The 18,024-nt window shown below is 45.8% G+C and overlaps 7 non-coding genes and 1 pseudogene across 7 annotated transcripts; all 8 read left to right on the top strand.

The window, feature by feature from the left end:
* The first annotated feature begins 1,619 nt into the window (after positions 1 to 1,619).
* On the top strand, positions 1,620 to 1,810 carry LOC130320576 (U2 spliceosomal RNA). The gene has a single exon (XR_008866447.1). It is a non-coding gene; the product is annotated as a U2 spliceosomal RNA (small nuclear RNA).
* Positions 1,811 to 3,900: 2,090 nt separating this feature from the next.
* On the top strand, positions 3,901 to 4,091 carry LOC130320575 (U2 spliceosomal RNA). Its single transcript, XR_008866446.1, has one exon. It is a non-coding gene; the product is annotated as a U2 spliceosomal RNA (small nuclear RNA).
* Positions 4,092 to 6,177: 2,086 nt separating this feature from the next.
* LOC130320587 (U2 spliceosomal RNA) lies at positions 6,178 to 6,368 on the top strand. The gene has a single exon (XR_008866457.1). It is a non-coding gene; the product is annotated as a U2 spliceosomal RNA (small nuclear RNA).
* A 2,090-nt stretch (positions 6,369 to 8,458) lies between these two features.
* Positions 8,459 to 8,649, top strand: LOC130320574 (U2 spliceosomal RNA). The gene has a single exon (XR_008866445.1). It is a non-coding gene; the product is annotated as a U2 spliceosomal RNA (small nuclear RNA).
* A 2,081-nt stretch (positions 8,650 to 10,730) lies between these two features.
* Positions 10,731 to 10,868, top strand: LOC130320589 (U2 spliceosomal RNA; annotated as a pseudogene).
* A 1,416-nt stretch (positions 10,869 to 12,284) lies between these two features.
* LOC130320588 (U2 spliceosomal RNA) lies at positions 12,285 to 12,472 on the top strand. Its single transcript, XR_008866458.1, has one exon. It is a non-coding gene; the product is annotated as a U2 spliceosomal RNA (small nuclear RNA).
* A 2,084-nt stretch (positions 12,473 to 14,556) lies between these two features.
* Positions 14,557 to 14,747, top strand: LOC130320573 (U2 spliceosomal RNA). The gene has a single exon (XR_008866444.1). It is a non-coding gene; the product is annotated as a U2 spliceosomal RNA (small nuclear RNA).
* Positions 14,748 to 16,833: 2,086 nt separating this feature from the next.
* LOC130320572 (U2 spliceosomal RNA) lies at positions 16,834 to 17,024 on the top strand. Its single transcript, XR_008866443.1, has one exon. It is a non-coding gene; the product is annotated as a U2 spliceosomal RNA (small nuclear RNA).
* Positions 17,025 to 18,024: the final 1,000 nt, after the last annotated feature.

Here is an 18,024-nt window from a genome sequence, read left to right as displayed (position 1 = left end):
ATGGGGGGGGGGGGGGGTCTCCTGGCTGTTCACACAGGTGTGTCATTGCTGTACATTGACCATGCATTGCTTCTGTGGTATTGCAAAGGCAAAGACAAATGCTTCCAGCCATCCATTGCACTAATGGATTGGTCATCAGCTGGCTGTCTATGTCCCGCATCAATATAGACCAAAGTACAGAGGGTTAGGCTATGCTATTGTGCACCTACCTGATGCATCAGAAGGTGCGAGGCCCTTGCTAAATTCTGTGCACAGACTTTGAGATCTATGCTTTAGACTGTATCTAAACCTGCTCCAACATGGACTGACATTCTGGCCTACTTTCAGCCGATGCGACTTGTCTGTCGCTGAACAGTCGCTTTTTATGTATTCAGCACCTATGTATAATGTTGTAAAAATGCTCTAGAAGCTAAAGTCGCAGAAATGTCACACATATTTGGCCTGCAACTTTCTGTGCGACAAATTCAGACAGGAAAAATCAGTATAAATCCTTAGAAAATTATCCCCCAGTGTCTCCATCTGCTGGCGGTATTGAATAAGCATTGCTGCACTGATGGGGTATGCATTAGACGAAAAAAAAGAAGAAAAAGAAGAATAATACGCCCAGAAAAGAGGCGAAAAGGAGAAAAACGTAAAAAAACGTGAAAAAAAAGTAAGAGGAAGAGAAGGGAAAAAAAGGTGGAAATGGGTTTAAAAGTGATTTCGGCGGAGAAATATATATATATATATATATATATATATATATATGCGCACACACACACATAGATATAAACGTATTCTCCGTTGAGATATTGCAGCCGCTGCTGTGTCCAGGCCCAGGAGCCTTAGCACTGTGCTGTGATGTCACTCAATACCACTGACATCACTAGGTGTAAACAACATCTCTCCTTTGCTGTGTATGTGACTATGGAGCTGTTTGGTGATGTCGTCTATTACGGCCTTCATAGAAGCAACAGGAGATTGTTGCATCCATCTTGAACCCTCAGAACTACAGTGCTATGATGTCACTCACTTCCACAGGCCTTGCAGAGTGTAAACAACAACAACCCAGCTTTGTTGTGTATGTAACCAAAGGGATTTGTGATGTCACCTAGAACCTTCACAGCAGCGACAGCTTTATGAGGAGCATCAGCACTGCTCTGCCTGAGCAGAACCATCACCGCCATAGGTTGTCAAATAACCCGGATTTAACCCACACAGGTAAGTCCAATGGGGTGCAGGCATGTCCTCTATGCTTACAGCTTCCCGTGGGTGTTGGTTTGATACCGTTTGGGGACAGCCAAGGAGGCATCTGCAGGCAACAAAGGTAGGTGTGTGCTTGTGTGTGTGTTTCCTATGCAGATCCTAAGCCCAGTGTCACATGCAAGTAGGAGGAGTAAGAAGGGTTCCTGGCAAATCCGGGTTATGGATTGCATTTAAAAAGGCCCCGTGGGAGTGCAATGGGCCCCTGTCTTGCTGCTTAGCAATAATGGTATGGGTTTAGGTTCTGCTGTGTGTACTGGTGGTTGACTGCCCCCCAGCCCAGAGTGTGCATGGAAAATTGTCTGGCAGCCTCCCTGACAGCAAGCAGTGATAGTGCCCATGAAGGGGACCTTGTTGGGCCCGCCCCTTTCACGGTTATCGCTTCTCGGCCTTTTGGCTAAGATCAAGTGTAGTATCTGTTCTTATCAGTTTAATATCTGATACGTCCCCTATCTGGGGACCATATATTAAATGGATTTTTGAGAACGGGGGCCGATTTCGAAGCTTGCTTCCGTCGCCCTATGCATTGACCCGATATGGCAGTATCTTCGGGTACAGTGCACCACCCCCTTACAGGGTTAAAAAGAAAGATTCCTACTTTCATTGCTACCTGCTTGCTGGCTAGCCAGCTAGCCAGCCCTGTGGGCCTTGCTGCTGCTGCAGCCACAAAACAAAAGGTGGTGCTGCTGCTGCTTCTGCTGCTTCTGCTTCTGCTTGTGTCTGGCCCCTGTTGGAGCGTCCAGGCACAGGACTTCTGCTGCTGCTGACTAAATGGCCTCCTTAATTGGATCATTTGAGTAGCCAGCACACCTGTGCAGGTAGGGCATGACATGATAGGCAGCTGCCTTGATAGCGGGTGGGTGCTGAATGTTCCTAATTGACAAAATAAGATTAATGCTTATGAAGAAATATAAAATCTCATCCCTTCCCCAATATCGCGCCACACCCCTACCCCTTAATTCCCTGGTTGAACGTGATGGACATATGTCTTTTTTCGACCGTACTAACTATGTAACTATGTAACATAACATGGGGGGGGGGGGGGGGGTCTCCTGGCTGTTCACACAGGTGTGTCATTGCTGTACATTGACCATGCATTGCTTCTGTGGTATTGCAAAGGCAAAGACAAATGCTTCCAGCCATCCATTGCACTAATGGATTGGTCATCAGCTGGCTGTCTATGTCCCGCATCAATATAGACCAAAGTACAGAGGGTTAGGCTATGCTATTGTGCACCTACCTGATGCATCAGAAGGTGCGAGGCCCTTGCTAAATTCTGTGCACAGACTTTGAGATCTATGCTTTAGACTGTATCTAAACCTGCTCCAACATGGACTGACATTCTGGCCTACTTTCAGCCGATGCGACTTGTCTGTCGCTGAACAGTCGCTTTTTATGTATTCAGCACCTATGTATAATGTTGTAAAAATGCTCTAGAAGCTAAAGTCGCAGAAATGTCACACATATTTGGCCTGCAACTTTCTGTGCGACAAATTCAGACAGGAAAAATCAGTATAAATCCTTAGAAAATTATCCCCCAGTGTCTCCATCTGCTGGCGGTATTGAATAAGCATTGCTGCACTGATGGGGTATGCATTAGACGAAAAAAAAGAAGAAAAAGAAGAATAATACGCCCAGAAAAGAGGCGAAAAGGAGAAAAACGTAAAAAAACGTGAAAAAAAAGTAAGAGGAAGAGAAGGGAAAAAAAGGTGGAAATGGGTTTAAAAGTGATTTCGGTGGAGAAATATATATATATATATATATATATATATATATATATATATATGCGCACACACACACATAGATATAAACGTATTCTCCGTTGAGATATTGCAGCCGCTGCTGTGTCCAGGCCCAGGAGCCTTAGCACTGTGCTGTGATGTCACTCAATACCACTGACATCACTAGGTGTAAACAACATCTCTCCTTTGCTGTGTATGTGACTATGGAGCTGTTTGGTGATGTCGTCTATTACGGCCTTCATAGAAGCAACAGGAGATTGTTGCATCCATCTTGAACCCTCAGAACTACAGTGCTATGATGTCACTCACTTCCACAGGCCTTGCAGAGTGTAAACAACAACAACCCAGCTTTGTTGTGTATGTAACCAAAGGGATTTGTGATGTCACCTAGAACCTTCACAGCAGCGACAGCTTTATGAGGAGCATCAGCACTGCTCTGCCTGAGCAGAACCATCACCGCCATAGGTTGTCAAATAACCCGGATTTAACCCACACAGGTAAGTCCAATGGGGTGCAGGCATGTCCTCTATGCTTACAGCTTCCCGTGGGTGTTGGTTTGATACCGTTTGGGGACAGCCAAGGAGGCATCTGCAGGCAACAAAGGTAGGTGTGTGCTTGTGTGTGTGTTTCCTATGCAGATCCTAAGCCCAGTGTCACATGCAAGTAGGAGGAGTAAGAAGGGTTCCTGGCAAATCCGGGTTATGGATTGCATTTAAAAAGGCCCCGTGGGAGTGCAATGGGCCCCTGTCTTGCTGCTTAGCAATAATGGTATGGGTTTAGGTTCTGCTGTGTGTACTGGTGGTTGACTGCCCCCCAGCCCAGAGTGTGCATGGAAAATTGTCTGGCAGCCTCCCTGACAGCAAGCAGTGATAGTGCCCATGAAGGGGACCTTGTTGGGCCCGCCCCTTTCACGGTTATCGCTTCTCGGCCTTTTGGCTAAGATCAAGTGTAGTATCTGTTCTTATCAGTTTAATATCTGATACGTCCCCTATCTGGGGACCATATATTAAATGGATTTTTGAGAACGGGGGCCGATTTCGAAGCTTGCTTCCGTCGCCCTATGCATTGACCCGATATGGCAGTATCTTCGGGTACAGTGCACCACCCCCTTACAGGGTTAAAAAGAAAGATTCCTACTTTCATTGCTACCTGCTTGCTGGCTAGCCAGCTAGCCAGCCCTGTGGGCCTTGCTGCTGCTGCAGCCAAAAAACAAAAGGTGGTGCTGCTGCTGCTTCTGCTGCTTCTGCTTCTGCTTGTGTCTGGCCCCTGTTGGAGCGTCCAGGCACAGGACTTCTGCTGCTGCTGACTAAATGGCCTCCTTAATTGGATCATTTGAGTAGCCAGCACACCTGTGCAGGTAGGGCATGACATGATAGGCAGCTGCCTTGATAGCGGGTGGGTGCTGAATGTTCCTAATTGACAAAATAAGATTAATGCTTATGAAGAAATATAAAATCTCATCCCTTCCCCAATATCGCGCCACACCCCTACCCCTTAATTCCCTGGTTGAACGTGATGGACATATGTCTTTTTTCGACCGTACTAACTATGTAACTATGTAACATAACATGGGGGGGGGGGGGGGTCTCCTGGCTGTTCACACAGGTGTGTCATTGCTGTACATTGACCATGCATTGCTTCTGTGGTATTGCAAAGGCAAAGACAAATGCTTCCAGCCATCCATTGCACTAATGGATTGGTCATCAGCTGGCTGTCTATGTCCCGCATCAATATAGACCAAAGTACAGAGGGTTAGGCTATGCTATTGTGCACCTACCTGATGCATCAGAAGGTGCGAGGCCCTTGCTAAATTCTGTGCACAGACTTTGAGATCTATGCTTTAGACTGTATCTAAACCTGCTCCAACATGGACTGACATTCTGGCCTACTTTCAGCCGATGCGACTTGTCTGTCGCTGAACAGTCGCTTTTTATGTATTCAGCACCTATGTATAATGTTGTAAAAATGCTCTAGAAGCTAAAGTCGCAGAAATGTCACACATATTTGGCCTGCAACTTTCTGTGCGACAAATTCAGACAGGAAAAATCAGTATAAATCCTTAGAAAATTATCCCCCAGTGTCTCCATCTGCTGGCGGTATTGAATAAGCATTGCTGCACTGATGGGGTATGCATTAGATGAAAAAAAAGAAGAAAAAGAAGAATAATACGCCCAGAAAAGAGGCGAAAAGGAGAAAAACGTAAAAAAACGTGAAAAAAAAGTAAGAGGAAGAGAAGGGAAAAAAAGGTGGAAATGGGTTTAAAAGTGATTTCGGCGGAGAAATATATATATATATATATATATATATATATATATATATATGCGCACACACACACATAGATATAAACGTATTCTCCGTTGAGATATTGCAGCCGCTGCTGTGTCCAGGCCCAGGAGCCTTAGCACTGTGCTGTGATGTCACTCAATACCACTGACATCACTAGGTGTAAACAACATCTCTCCTTTGCTGTGTATGTGACTATGGAGCTGTTTGGTGATGTCGTCTATTACGGCCTTCATAGAAGCAACAGGAGATTGTTGCATCCATCTTGAACCCTCAGAACTACAGTGCTATGATGTCACTCACTTCCACAGGCCTTGCAGAGTGTAAACAACAACAACCCAGCTTTGTTGTGTATGTAACCAAAGGGATTTGTGATGTCACCTAGAACCTTCACAGCAGCGACAGCTTTATGAGGAGCATCAGCACTGCTCTGCCTGAGCAGAACCATCACCGCCATAGGTTGTCAAATAACCCGGATTTAACCCACACAGGTAAGTCCAATGGGGTGCAGGCATGTCCTCTATGCTTACAGCTTCCCGTGGGTGTTGGTTTGATACCGTTTGGGGACAGCCAAGGAGGCATCTGCAGGCAACAAAGGTAGGTGTGTGCTTGTGTGTGTGTTTCCTATGCAGATCCTAAGCCCAGTGTCACATGCAAGTAGGAGGAGTAAGAAGGGTTCCTGGCAAATCCGGGTTATGGATTGCATTTAAAAAGGCCCCGTGGGAGTGCAATGGGCCCCTGTCTTGCTGCTTAGCAATAATGGTATGGGTTTAGGTTCTGCTGTGTGTACTGGTGGTTGACTGCCCCCCAGCCCAGAGTGTGCATGGAAAATTGTCTGGCAGCCTCCCTGACAGCAAGCAGTGATAGTGCCCATGAAGGGGACCTTGTTGGGCCCGCCCCTTTCACGGTTATTGCTTCTCGGCCTTTTGGCTAAGATCAAGTGTAGTATCTGTTCTTATCAGTTTAATATCTGATACGTCCCCTATCTGGGGACCATATATTAAATGGATTTTTGAGAACGGGGGCCGATTTCGAAGCTTGCTTCCGTCGCCCTATGCATTGACCCGATATGGCAGTATCTTCGGGTACAGTGCACCACCCCCTTACAGGGTTAAAAAGAAAGATTCCTACTTTCATTGCTACCTGCTTGCTGGCTAGCCAGCTAGCCAGCCCTGTGGGCCTTGCTGCTGCTGCAGCCAAAAAACAAAAGGTGGTGCTGCTGCTGCTTCTGCTGCTTCTGCTTCTGCTTGTGTCTGGCCCCTGTTGGAGCGTCCAGGCACAGGACTTCTGCTGCTGCTGACTAAATGGCCTCCTTAATTGGATCATTTGAGTAGCCAGCACACCTGTGCAGGTAGGGCATGACATGATAGGCAGCTGCCTTGATAGCGGGTGGGTGCTGAATGTTCCTAATTGACAAAATAAGATTAATGCTTATGAAGAAATATAAAATCTCATCCCTTCCCCAATATCGCGCCACACCCCTACCCCTTAATTCCCTGGTTGAACGTGATGGACATATGTCTTTTTTCGACCGTACTAACTATGTAACTATGTAACATAACATGGGGGGGGGGGGGGGGGTCTCCTGGCTGTTCACACAGGTGTGTCATTGCTGTACATTGACCATGCATTGCTTCTGTGGTATTGCAAAGGCAAAGACAAATGCTTCCAGCCATCCATTGCACTAATGGATTGGTCATCAGCTGGCTGTCTATGTCCCGCATCAATATAGACCAAAGTACAGAGGGTTAGGCTATGCTATTGTGCACCTACCTGATGCATCAGAAGGTGCGAGGCCCTTGCTAAATTCTGTGCACAGACTTTGAGATCTATGCTTTAGACTGTATCTAAACCTGCTCCAACATGGACTGACATTCTGGCCTACTTTCAGCCGATGCGACTTGTCTGTCGCTGAACAGTCGCTTTTTATGTATTCAGCACCTATGTATAATGTTGTAAAAATGCTCTAGAAGCTAAAGTCGCAGAAATGTCACACATATTTGGCCTGCAACTTTCTGTGCGACAAATTCAGACAGGAAAAATCAGTATAAATCCTTAGAAAATTATCCCCCAGTGTCTCCATCTGCTGGCGGTATTGAATAAGCATTGCTGCACTGATGGGGTATGCATTAGACGAAAAAAAAGAAGAAAAAGAAGAATAATACGCCCAGAAAAGAGGCGAAAAGGAGAAAAACGTAAAAAAACGTGAAAAAAAAGTAAGAGGAAGAGAAGGGAAAAAAAGGTGGAAATGGGTTTAAAAGTGATTTCGGCGGAGAAATATATATATATATATATATATATATATATATATATATATATGCGCACACACACACATAGATATAAACGTATTCTCCGTTGAGATATTGCAGCCGCTGCTGTGTCCAGGCCCAGGAGCCTTAGCACTGTGCTGTGATGTCACTCAATACCACTGACATCACTAGGTGTAAACAACATCTCTCCTTTGCTGTGTATGTGACTATGGAGCTGTTTGGTGATGTCGTCTATTACGGCCTTCATAGAAGCAACAGGAGATTGTTGCATCCATCTTGAACCCTCAGAACTACAGTGCTATGATGTCACTCACTTCCACAGGCCTTGCAGAGTGTAAACAACAACAACCCAGCTTTGTTGTGTATGTAACCAAAGGGATTTGTGATGTCACCTAGAACCTTCACAGCAGCGACAGCTTTATGAGGAGCATCAGCACTGCTCTGCCTGAGCAGAACCATCACCGCCATAGGTTGTCAAATAACCCGGATTTAACCCACACAGGTAAGTCCAATGGGGTGCAGGCATGTCCTCTATGCTTACAGCTTCCCGTGGGTGTTGGTTTGATACCGTTTGGGGACAGCCAAGGAGGCATCTGCAGGCAACAAAGGTAGGTGTGTGCTTGTGTGTGTGTTTCCTATGCAGATCCTAAGCCCAGTGTCACATGCAAGTAGGAGGAGTAAGAAGGGTTCCTGGCAAATCCGGGTTATGGATTGCATTTAAAAAGGCCCCGTGGGAGTGCAATGGGCCCCTGTCTTGCTGCTTAGCAATAATGGTATGGGTTTAGGTTCTGCTGTGTGTACTGGTGGTTGACTGCCCCCCAGCCCAGAGTGTGCATGGAAAATTGTCTGGCAGCCTCCCTGACAGCAAGCAGTGATAGTGCCCATGAAGGGGACCTTGTTGGGCCCGCCCCTTTCACGGTTATCGCTTCTCGGCCTTTTGGCTAAGATCAAGTGTAGTATCTGTTCTTATCAGTTTAATATCTGATACGTCCCCTATCTGGGGACCATATATTAAATGGATTTTTGAGAACGGGGGCCGATTTCGAAGCTTGCTTCCGTCGCCCTATGCATTGACCCGATATGGCAGTATCTTCGGGTACAGTGCACCACCCCCTTACAGGGTTAAAAAGAAAGATTCCTACTTTCATTGCTACCTGCTTGCTGGCTAGCCAGCTAGCCAGCCCTGTGGGCCTTGCTGCTGCTGCAGCCAAAAAACAAAAGGTGGTGCTGCTGCTGCTTCTGCTGCTTCTGCTTCTGCTTGTGTCTGGCCCCTGTTGGAGCGTCCAGGCACAGGACTTCTGCTGCTGCTGACTAAATGGCCTCCTTAATTGGATCATTTGAGTAGCCAGCACACCTGTGCAGGTAGGGCATGACATGATAGGCAGCTGCCTTGATAGCGGGTGGGTGCTGAATGTTCCTAATTGACAAAATAAGATTAATGCTTATGAAGAAATATAAAATCTCATCCCTTCCCCAATATCGCGCCACACCCCTACCCCTTAATTCCCTGGTTGAACGTGATGGACATATGTCTTTTTTCGACCGTACTAACTATGTAACTATGTAACATAACATGGGGGGGGGGGGGGTCTCCTGGCTGTTCACACAGGTGTGTCATTGCTGTACATTGACCATGCATTGCTTCTGTGGTATTGCAAAGGCAAAGACAAATGCTTCCAGCCATCCATTGCACTAATGGATTGGTCATCAGCTGGCTGTCTATGTCCCGCATCAATATAGACCAAAGTACAGAGGGTTAGGCTATGCTATTGTGCACCTACCTGATGCATCAGAAGGTGCGAGGCCCTTGCTAAATTCTGTGCACAGACTTTGAGATCTATGCTTTAGACTGTATCTAAACCTGCTCCAACATGGACTGACATTCTGGCCTACTTTCAGCCGATGCGACTTGTCTGTCGCTGAACAGTCGCTTTTTATGTATTCAGCACCTATGTATAATGTTGTAAAAATGCTCTAGAAGCTAAAGTCGCAGAAATGTCACACATATTTGGCCTGCAACTTTCTGTGCGACAAATTCAGACAGGAAAAATCAGTATAAATCCTTAGAAAATTATCCCCCAGTGTCTCCATCTGCTGGCGGTATTGAATAAGCATTGCTGCACTGATGGGGTATGCATTAGACGAAAAAAAAGAAGAAAAAGAAGAATAATACGCCCAGAAAAGAGGCGAAAAGGAGAAAAACGTAAAAAAACGTGAAAAAAAAGTAAGAGGAAGAGAAGGGAAAAAAAGGTGGAAATGGGTTTAAAAGTGATTTCGGCGGAGAAATATATATATATATATATATATATATATATATATATGCGCACACACACACATAGATATAAACGTATTCTCCGTTGAGATATTGCAGCCGCTGCTGTGTCCAGGCCCAGGAGCCTTAGCACTGTGCTGTGATGTCACTCAATACCACTGACATCACTAGGTGTAAACAACATCTCTCCTTTGCTGTGTATGTGACTATGGAGCTGTTTGGTGATGTCGTCTATTACGGCCTTCATAGAAGCAACAGGAGATTGTTGCATCCATCTTGAACCCTCAGAACTACAGTGCTATGATGTCACTCACTTCCACAGGCCTTGCAGAGTGTAAACAACAACAACCCAGCTTTGTTGTGTATGTAACCAAAGGGATTTGTGATGTCACCTAGAACCTTCACAGCAGCGACAGCTTTATGAGGAGCATCAGCACTGCTCTGCCTGAGCAGAACCATCACCGCCATAGGTTGTCAAATAACCCGGATTTAACCCACACAGGTAAGTCCAATGGGGTGCAGGCATGTCCTCTATGCTTACAGCTTCCCGTGGGTGTTGGTTTGATACCGTTTGGGGACAGCCAAGGAGGCATCTGCAGGCAACAAAGGTAGGTGTGTGCTTGTGTGTGTGTTTCCTATGCAGATCCTAAGCCCAGTGTCACATGCAAGTAGGAGGAGTAAGAAGGGTTCCTGGCAAATCCGGGTTATGGATTGCATTTAAAAAGGCCCCGTGGGAGTGCAATGGGCCCCTGTCTTGCTGCTTAGCAATAATGGTATGGGTTTAGGTTCTGCTGTGTGTACTGGTGGTTGACTGCCCCCCAGCCCAGAGTGTGCATGGAAAATTGTCTGGCAGCCTCCCTGACAGCAAGCAGTGATAGTGCCCATGAAGGGGACCTTGTTGGGCCCGCCCCTTTCACGGTTATCGCTTCTCGGCCTTTTGGCTAAGATCAAGTGTAGTATCTGCTCACTTGGTCTGGCTGGAAGGTTCCTGGGGGATCGCTCTACCTATTTGGTGGAGCTTCACCCCCTTGCTGCTTTTGGGGTTACGGCTTACTCCCCAGGAAACGAGAAGTGATCACCAGGCAGCCACTGGGTCGCCTGGTTGCAAACAGAGGACGGAAGAAGATCTCGGCAGCTGAACAGACATGGCGGATATACCTGAATATGCTCGGGTCCAAAATGCTGTTCGATTTATCGTGGAGGAGCAAGCCAGAGGAGAAAAGAATCTGGACTTCTTAATCGTGGAGATCTTGTTTGGTCTGTTCCAAGTGCCAAGAATGGAGATCTTGACAGTCATGGATTACCCTCGAAAGGGGGTCTATGATGTTACTTTCAACAGCAAGTCTTTCTACAGAAAATTTTTGGAAACCTTGGAGAAAACCCGGAATCATCCAAAGATGGAAGGCATAAAATTGGTTGAGCACTTTGTGGACAATACCAAGCTGTTCACAGTTAAGATGTACTCGCCATACGCGAAAGAAAGTGACATCAAGCTCTTTTTGCAGGAATTTTGTGTGGAAGTAGAGGAAAGAGGTAAAGTCCTTAACCAACACCAGCTTTGGACAGGAAAATGGAAGTTCTTGTGCAGACTGAAAGAGGATGCGGGGGCGCCCGGAAGATTGCTGCTCCCACCAGCTCGGTTTAAAATAGGGAAGTACACAGGGGATTTATTTTTCCCAGAGATGGGAACTTTCTGCAAAAACTGCAAACAATACGGGCATGAAAGTTGTGGAAAGATAATATGTACCAAATGTCTAAAGGAAGGTCATGTCTTTTCTGAGTGTGGCCAAAGTAAGACCTGCAGGGCCTGTAAAAAGACTGGGCATTTCTTTAAAGACTGCCCGGAAAAATCTGAGGCTATGGAAGTTGGGGTGAAATTGAAGAGGAAGACAAAAGAAGAGAATATAGTTCCAGAGGCAAAAAAAGTTTCTGGCAAGAGCAAAGAAAAGTTGGACACAGGAAAAGAAATGGAAGAAGAAAGCGTAAGTGAGGCTTCTGAAGGGGAGCCAACAGAGGAATTAAAGAAAATAATTCTCAGTGAGTATTTTTCTGGATATTTGGGTGAGGTGCTAGACCAAGCCCCAAAGGAAGAAAAAGAAATATTTGTTCAAGACCTAGTAAAATTTAAAATAAAAGTGAATACCCGGCTTGAAACTGTGAGGGGAAAAATAATGCAGTCCATGAAGCCTGATGTAAGGCGCTTTATGGCGACCTACCAAGTGTCACCATGGTTGGCAGTCCCTGTCAAAGAAGCTTTGAAGAGTGGAGCTCTTCAATTCGGTTTAATTGATTATTTGGCAGTTTTCGCGTGGAGAAAGGGTTTCATTTTGGATTAAGGTTTATTTGAGTTATTGTTGTTAGTTGTTTTGTTGTTTTAATTTGTTTTATTCTGGAGATAAATAAAAAAAAAAAAAAAAAAAAAAAAGTTACCTGATGATGAGCACAAAAATCTAGTTCATATGAGATCTTAGAACTATGATTTAGTTCTGAGGGAAACTTAAAAAAAAAAATCTGTTCTTATCAGTTTAATATCTGATACGTCCCCTATCTGGGGACCATATATTAAATGGATTTTTGAGAACGGGGGCCGATTTCGAAGCTTGCTTCCGTCGCCCTATGCATTGACCCGATATGGCAGTATCTTCGGGTACAGTGCACCACCCCCTTACAGGGTTAAAAAGAAAGATTCCTACTTTCATTGCTACCTGCTTGCTGGCTAGCCAGCTAGCCAGCCCTGTGGGCCTTGCTGCTGCTGCAGCCAAAAAACAAAAGGTGGTGCTGCTGCTGCTTCTGCTGCTTCTGCTTCTGCTTGTGTCTGGCCCCTGTTGGAGCGTCCAGGCACAGGACTTCTGCTGCTGCTGACTAAATGGCCTCCTTAATTGGATCATTTGAGTAGCCAGCACACCTGTGCAGGTAGGGCATGACATGATAGGCAGCTGCCTTGATAGCGGGTGGGTGCTGAATGTTCCTAATTGACAAAATAAGATTAATGCTTATGAAGAAATATAAAATCTCATCCCTTCCCCAATATCGCGCCACACCCCTACCCCTTAATTCCCTGGTTGAACGTGATGGACATATGTCTTTTTTCGACCGTACTAACTATGTAACTATGTAACATAACATGGGGGGGTCTCCTGGCTGTTCACACAGGTGTGTCATTGCTGTACATTGACCATGCATTGCTTCTGTGGTATTGCAAAGGCAAAGACAAATGCTTCCAGCCATCCATTGCACTAATGGATTGGTCATCAGCTGGCTGTCTATGTCCCGCATCAATATAGACCAAAGTACAGAGGGTTAGGCTATGCTATTGTGCACCTACCTGATGCATCAGAAGGTGCGAGGCCCTTGCTAAATTCTGTGCACAGACTTTGAGATCTATGCTTTAGACTGTATCTAAACCTGCTCCAACATGGACTGACATTCTGGCCTACTTTCAGCCGATGCGACTTGTCTGTCGCTGAACAGTCGCTTTTTATGTATTCAGCACCTATGTATAATGTTGTAAAAATGCTCTAGAAGCTAAAGTCGCAGAAATGTCACACATATTTGGCCTGCAACTTTCTGTGCGACAAATTCAGACAGGAAAAATCAGTATAAATCCTTAGAAAATTATCCCCCAGTGTCTCCATCTGCTGGCGGTATTGAATAAGCATTGCTGCACTGATGGGGTATGCATTAGACGAAAAAAAAGAAGAAAAAGAAGAATAATACGCCCAGAAAAGAGGCGAAAAGGAGAAAAACGTAAAAAAACGTGAAAAAAAAGTAAGAGGAAGAGAAGGGAAAAAAAGGTGGAAATGGGTTTAAAAGTGATTTCGGCGGAGAAATATATATATATATATATATATATATATATATATATATATATATGCGCACACACACACATAGATATAAACGTATTCTCCGTTGAGATATTGCAGCCGCTGCTGTGTCCAGGCCCAGGAGCCTTAGCACTGTGCTGTGATGTCACTCAATACCACTGACATCACTAGGTGTAAACAACATCTCTCCTTTGCTGTGTATGTGACTATGGAGCTGTTTGGTGATGTCGTCTATTACGGCCTTCATAGAAGCAACAGGAGATTGTTGCATCCATCTTGAACCCTCAGAACTACAGTGCTATGATGTCACTCACTTCCACAGGCCTTGCAGAGTGTAAACAACAACAACCCAGCTTTGTTGTGTATGTAACCAAAGGGATTTGTGATGTCACCTAGAACCTTCACAGCAGCGACAGCTTTATGAGGAGCATCAGCACTGCTCTGCCTGAGCAGAACCATCACCGCCATAGGTTGTCAAATAACCCGGATTTAACCCACACAGGTAAGTCCAATGGGGTGCAGGCATGTCCTCTATGCTTACAGCTTCCCGTGGGTGTTGGTTTGATACCGTTTGGGGACAGCCAAGGAGGCATCTGCAGGCAACAAAGGTAGGTGTGTGCTTGTGTGTGTGTGTTTCCTATGCAGATCCTAAGCCCAGTGTCACATGCAAGTAGGAGGAGTAAGAAGGGTTCCTGGCAAATCCGGGTTATGGATTGCATTTAAAAAGGCCCCGTGGGAGTGCAATGGGCCCCTGTCTTGCTGCTTAGCAATAATGGTATGGGTTTAGGTTCTGCTGTGTGTACTGGTGGTTGACTGCCCCCCAGCCCAGAGTGTGCATGGAAAATTGTCTGGCAGCCTCCCTGACAGCAAGCAGTGATAGTGCCCATGAAGGGGACCTTGTTGGGCCCGCCCCTTTCACGGTTATCGCTTCTCGGCCTTTTGGCTAAGATCAAGTGTAGTATCTGTTCTTATCAGTTTAATATCTGATACGTCCCCTATCTGGGGACCATATATTAAATGGATTTTTGAGAACGGGGGCCGATTTCGAAGCTTGCTTCCGTCGCCCTATGCATTGACCCGATATGGCAGTATCTTCGGGTACAGTGCACCACCCCCTTACAGGGTTAAAAAGAAAGATTCCTACTTTCATTGCTACCTGCTTGCTGGCTAGCCAGCTAGCCAGCCCTGTGGGCCTTGCTGCTGCTGCAGCCAAAAAACAAAAGGTGGTGCTGCTGCTGCTTCTGCTGCTTCTGCTTCTGCTTGTGTCTGGCCCCTGTTGGAGCGTCCAGGCACAGGACTTCTGCTGCTGCTGACTAAATGGCCTCCTTAATTGGATCATTTGAGTAGCCAGCACACCTGTGCAGGTAGGGCATGACATGATAGGCAGCTGCCTTGATAGCGGGTGGGTGCTGAATGTTCCTAATTGACAAAATAAGATTAATGCTTATGAAGAAATATAAAATCTCATCCCTTCCCCAATATCGCGCCACACCCCTACCCCTTAATTCCCTGGTTGAACGTGATGGACATATGTCTTTTTTCGACCGTACTAACTATGTAACTATGTAACATAACATGGGGGGGTCTCCTGGCTGTTCACACAGGTGTGTCATTGCTGTACATTGACCATGCATTGCTTCTGTGGTATTGCAAAGGCAAAGACAAATGCTTCCAGCCATCCATTGCACTAATGGATTGGTCATCAGCTGGCTGTCTATGTCCCGCATCAATATAGACCAAAGTACAGAGGGTTAGGCTATGCTATTGTGCACCTACCTGATGCATCAGAAGGTGCGAGGCCCTTGCTAAATTCTGTGCACAGACTTTGAGATCTATGCTTTAGACTGTATCTAAACCTGCTCCAACATGGACTGACATTCTGGCCTACTTTCAGCCGATGCGACTTGTCTGTCGCTGAACAGTCGCTTTTTATGTATTCAGCACCTATGTATAATGTTGTAAAAATGCTCTAGAAGCTAAAGTCGCAGAAATGTCACACATATTTGGCCTGCAACTTTCTGTGCGACAAATTCAGACAGGAAAAATCAGTATAAATCCTTAGAAAATTATCCCCCAGTGTCTCCATCTGCTGGCGGTATTGAATAAGCATTGCTGCACTGATGGGGTATGCATTAGACGAAAAAAAAGAAGAAAAAGAAGAATAATACGCCCAGAAAAGAGGCGAAAAGGAGAAAAACGTAAAAAAACGTGAAAAAAAAGTAAGAGGAAGAGAAGGGAAAAAAAGGTGGAAATGGGTTTAAAAGTGATTTCGGCGGAGAAATATATATATATATATATATATATATATATATATATATATATATATGCGCACACACACACATAGATATAAACGTATTCTCCGTTGAGATATTGCAGCCGCTGCTGTGTCCAGGCCCAGGAGCCTTAGCACTGTGCTGTGATGTCACTCAATACCACTGACATCACTAGGTGTAAACAACATCTCTCCTTTGCTGTGTATGTGACTATGGAGCTGTTTGGTGATGTCGTCTATTACGGCCTTCATAGAAGCAACAGGAGATTGTTGCATCCATCTTGAACCCTCAGAACTACAGTGCTATGATGTCACTCACTTCCACAGGCCTTGCAGAGTGTAAACAACAACAACCCAGCTTTGTTGTGTATGTAACCAAAGGGATTTGTGATGTCACCTAGAACCTTCACAGCAGCGACAGCTTTATGAGGAGCATCAGCACTGCTCTGCCTGAGCAGAACCATCACCGCCATAGGTTGTCAAATAACCCGGATTTAACCCACACAGGTAAGTCCAATGGGGTGCAGGCATGTCCTCTATGCTTACAGCTTCCCGTGGGTGTTGGTTTGATACCGTTTGGGGACAGCCAAGGAGGCATCTGCAGGCAACAAAGGTAGGTGTGTGCTTGTGTGTGTGTGTTTCCTATGCAGATCCTAAGCCCAGTGTCACATGCAAGTAGGAGGAGTAAGAAGGGTTCCTGGCAAATCCGGGTTATGGATTGCATTTAAAAAGGCCCCGTGGGAGTGCAATGGGCCCCTGTCTTGCTGCTTAGCAATAATGGTATGGGTTTAGGTTCTGCTGTGTGTACTGGTGGTTGACTGCCCCCCAGCCCAGAGTGTGCATGGAAAATTGTCTGGCAGCCTCCCTGACAGCAAGCAGTGATAGTGCCCATGAAGGGGACCTTGTTGGGCCCGCCCCTTTCACGGTTATCGCTTCTCGGCCTTTTGGCTAAGATCAAGTGTAGTATCTGTTCTTATCAGTTTAATATCTGATACGTCCCCTATCTGGGGACCATATATTAAATGGATTTTTGAGAACGGGGGCCGATTTCGAAGCTTGCTTCCGTCGCCCTATGCATTGACCCGATATGGCAGTATCTTCGGGTACAGTGCACCACCCCCTTACAGGGTTAAAAAGAAAGATTCCTACTTTCATTGCTACCTGCTTGCTGGCTAGCCAGCTAGCCAGCCCTGTGGGCCTTGCTGCTGCTGCAGCCAAAAAACAAAAGGTGGTGCTGCTGCTGCTTCTGCTGCTTCTGCTTCTGCTTGTGTCTGGCCCCTGTTGGAGCGTCCAGGCACAGGACTTCTGCTGCTGCTGACTAAATGGCCTCCTTAATTGGATCATTTGAGTAGCCAGCACACCTGTGCAGGTAGGGCATGACATGATAGGCAGCTGCCTTGATAGCGGGTGGGTGCTGAATGTTCCTAATTGACAAAATAAGATTAATGCTTATGAAGAAATATAAAATCTCATCCCTTCCCCAATATCGCGCCACACCCCTACCCCTTAATTCCCTGGTTGAACGTGATGGACATATGTCTTTTTTCGACCGTACTAACTATGTAACTATGTAACATAACATGGGGGGGGGGGGGGGGGGGGTCTCCTGGCTGTTCACACAGGTGTGTCATTGCTGTACATTGACCATGCATTGCTTCTGTGGTATTGCAAAGGCAAAGACAAATGCTTCCAGCCATCCATTGCACTAATGGATTGGTCATCAGCTGGCTGTCTATGTCCCGCATCAATATAGACCAAAGTACAGAGGGTTAGGCTATGCTATTGTGCACCTACCTGATGCATCAGAAGGTGCGAGGCCCTTGCTAAATTCTGTGCACAGACTTTGAGATCTATGCTTTAGACTGTATCTAAACCTGCTCCAACATGGACTGACATTCTGGCCTACTTTCAGCCGATGCGACTTGTCTGTCGCTGAACAGTCGCTTTTTATGTATTCAGCACCTATGTATAATGTTGTAAAAATGCTCTAGAAGCTAAAGTCGCAGAAATGTCACACATATTTGGCCTGCAACTTTCTGTGCGACAAATTCAGACAGGAAAAATCAGTATAAATCCTTAGAAAATTATCCCCCAGTGTCTCCATCTGCTGGCGGTATTG

The sequence above is a fragment of the Hyla sarda genome, unplaced genomic scaffold (assembly GCF_029499605.1).
Source record: "Hyla sarda isolate aHylSar1 unplaced genomic scaffold, aHylSar1.hap1 scaffold_2201, whole genome shotgun sequence".
Classification (NCBI taxonomy): Eukaryota; Metazoa; Chordata; class Amphibia; order Anura; family Hylidae; genus Hyla; species Hyla sarda.
This window is presented reverse-complemented; position numbering and strand designations above follow the sequence as displayed.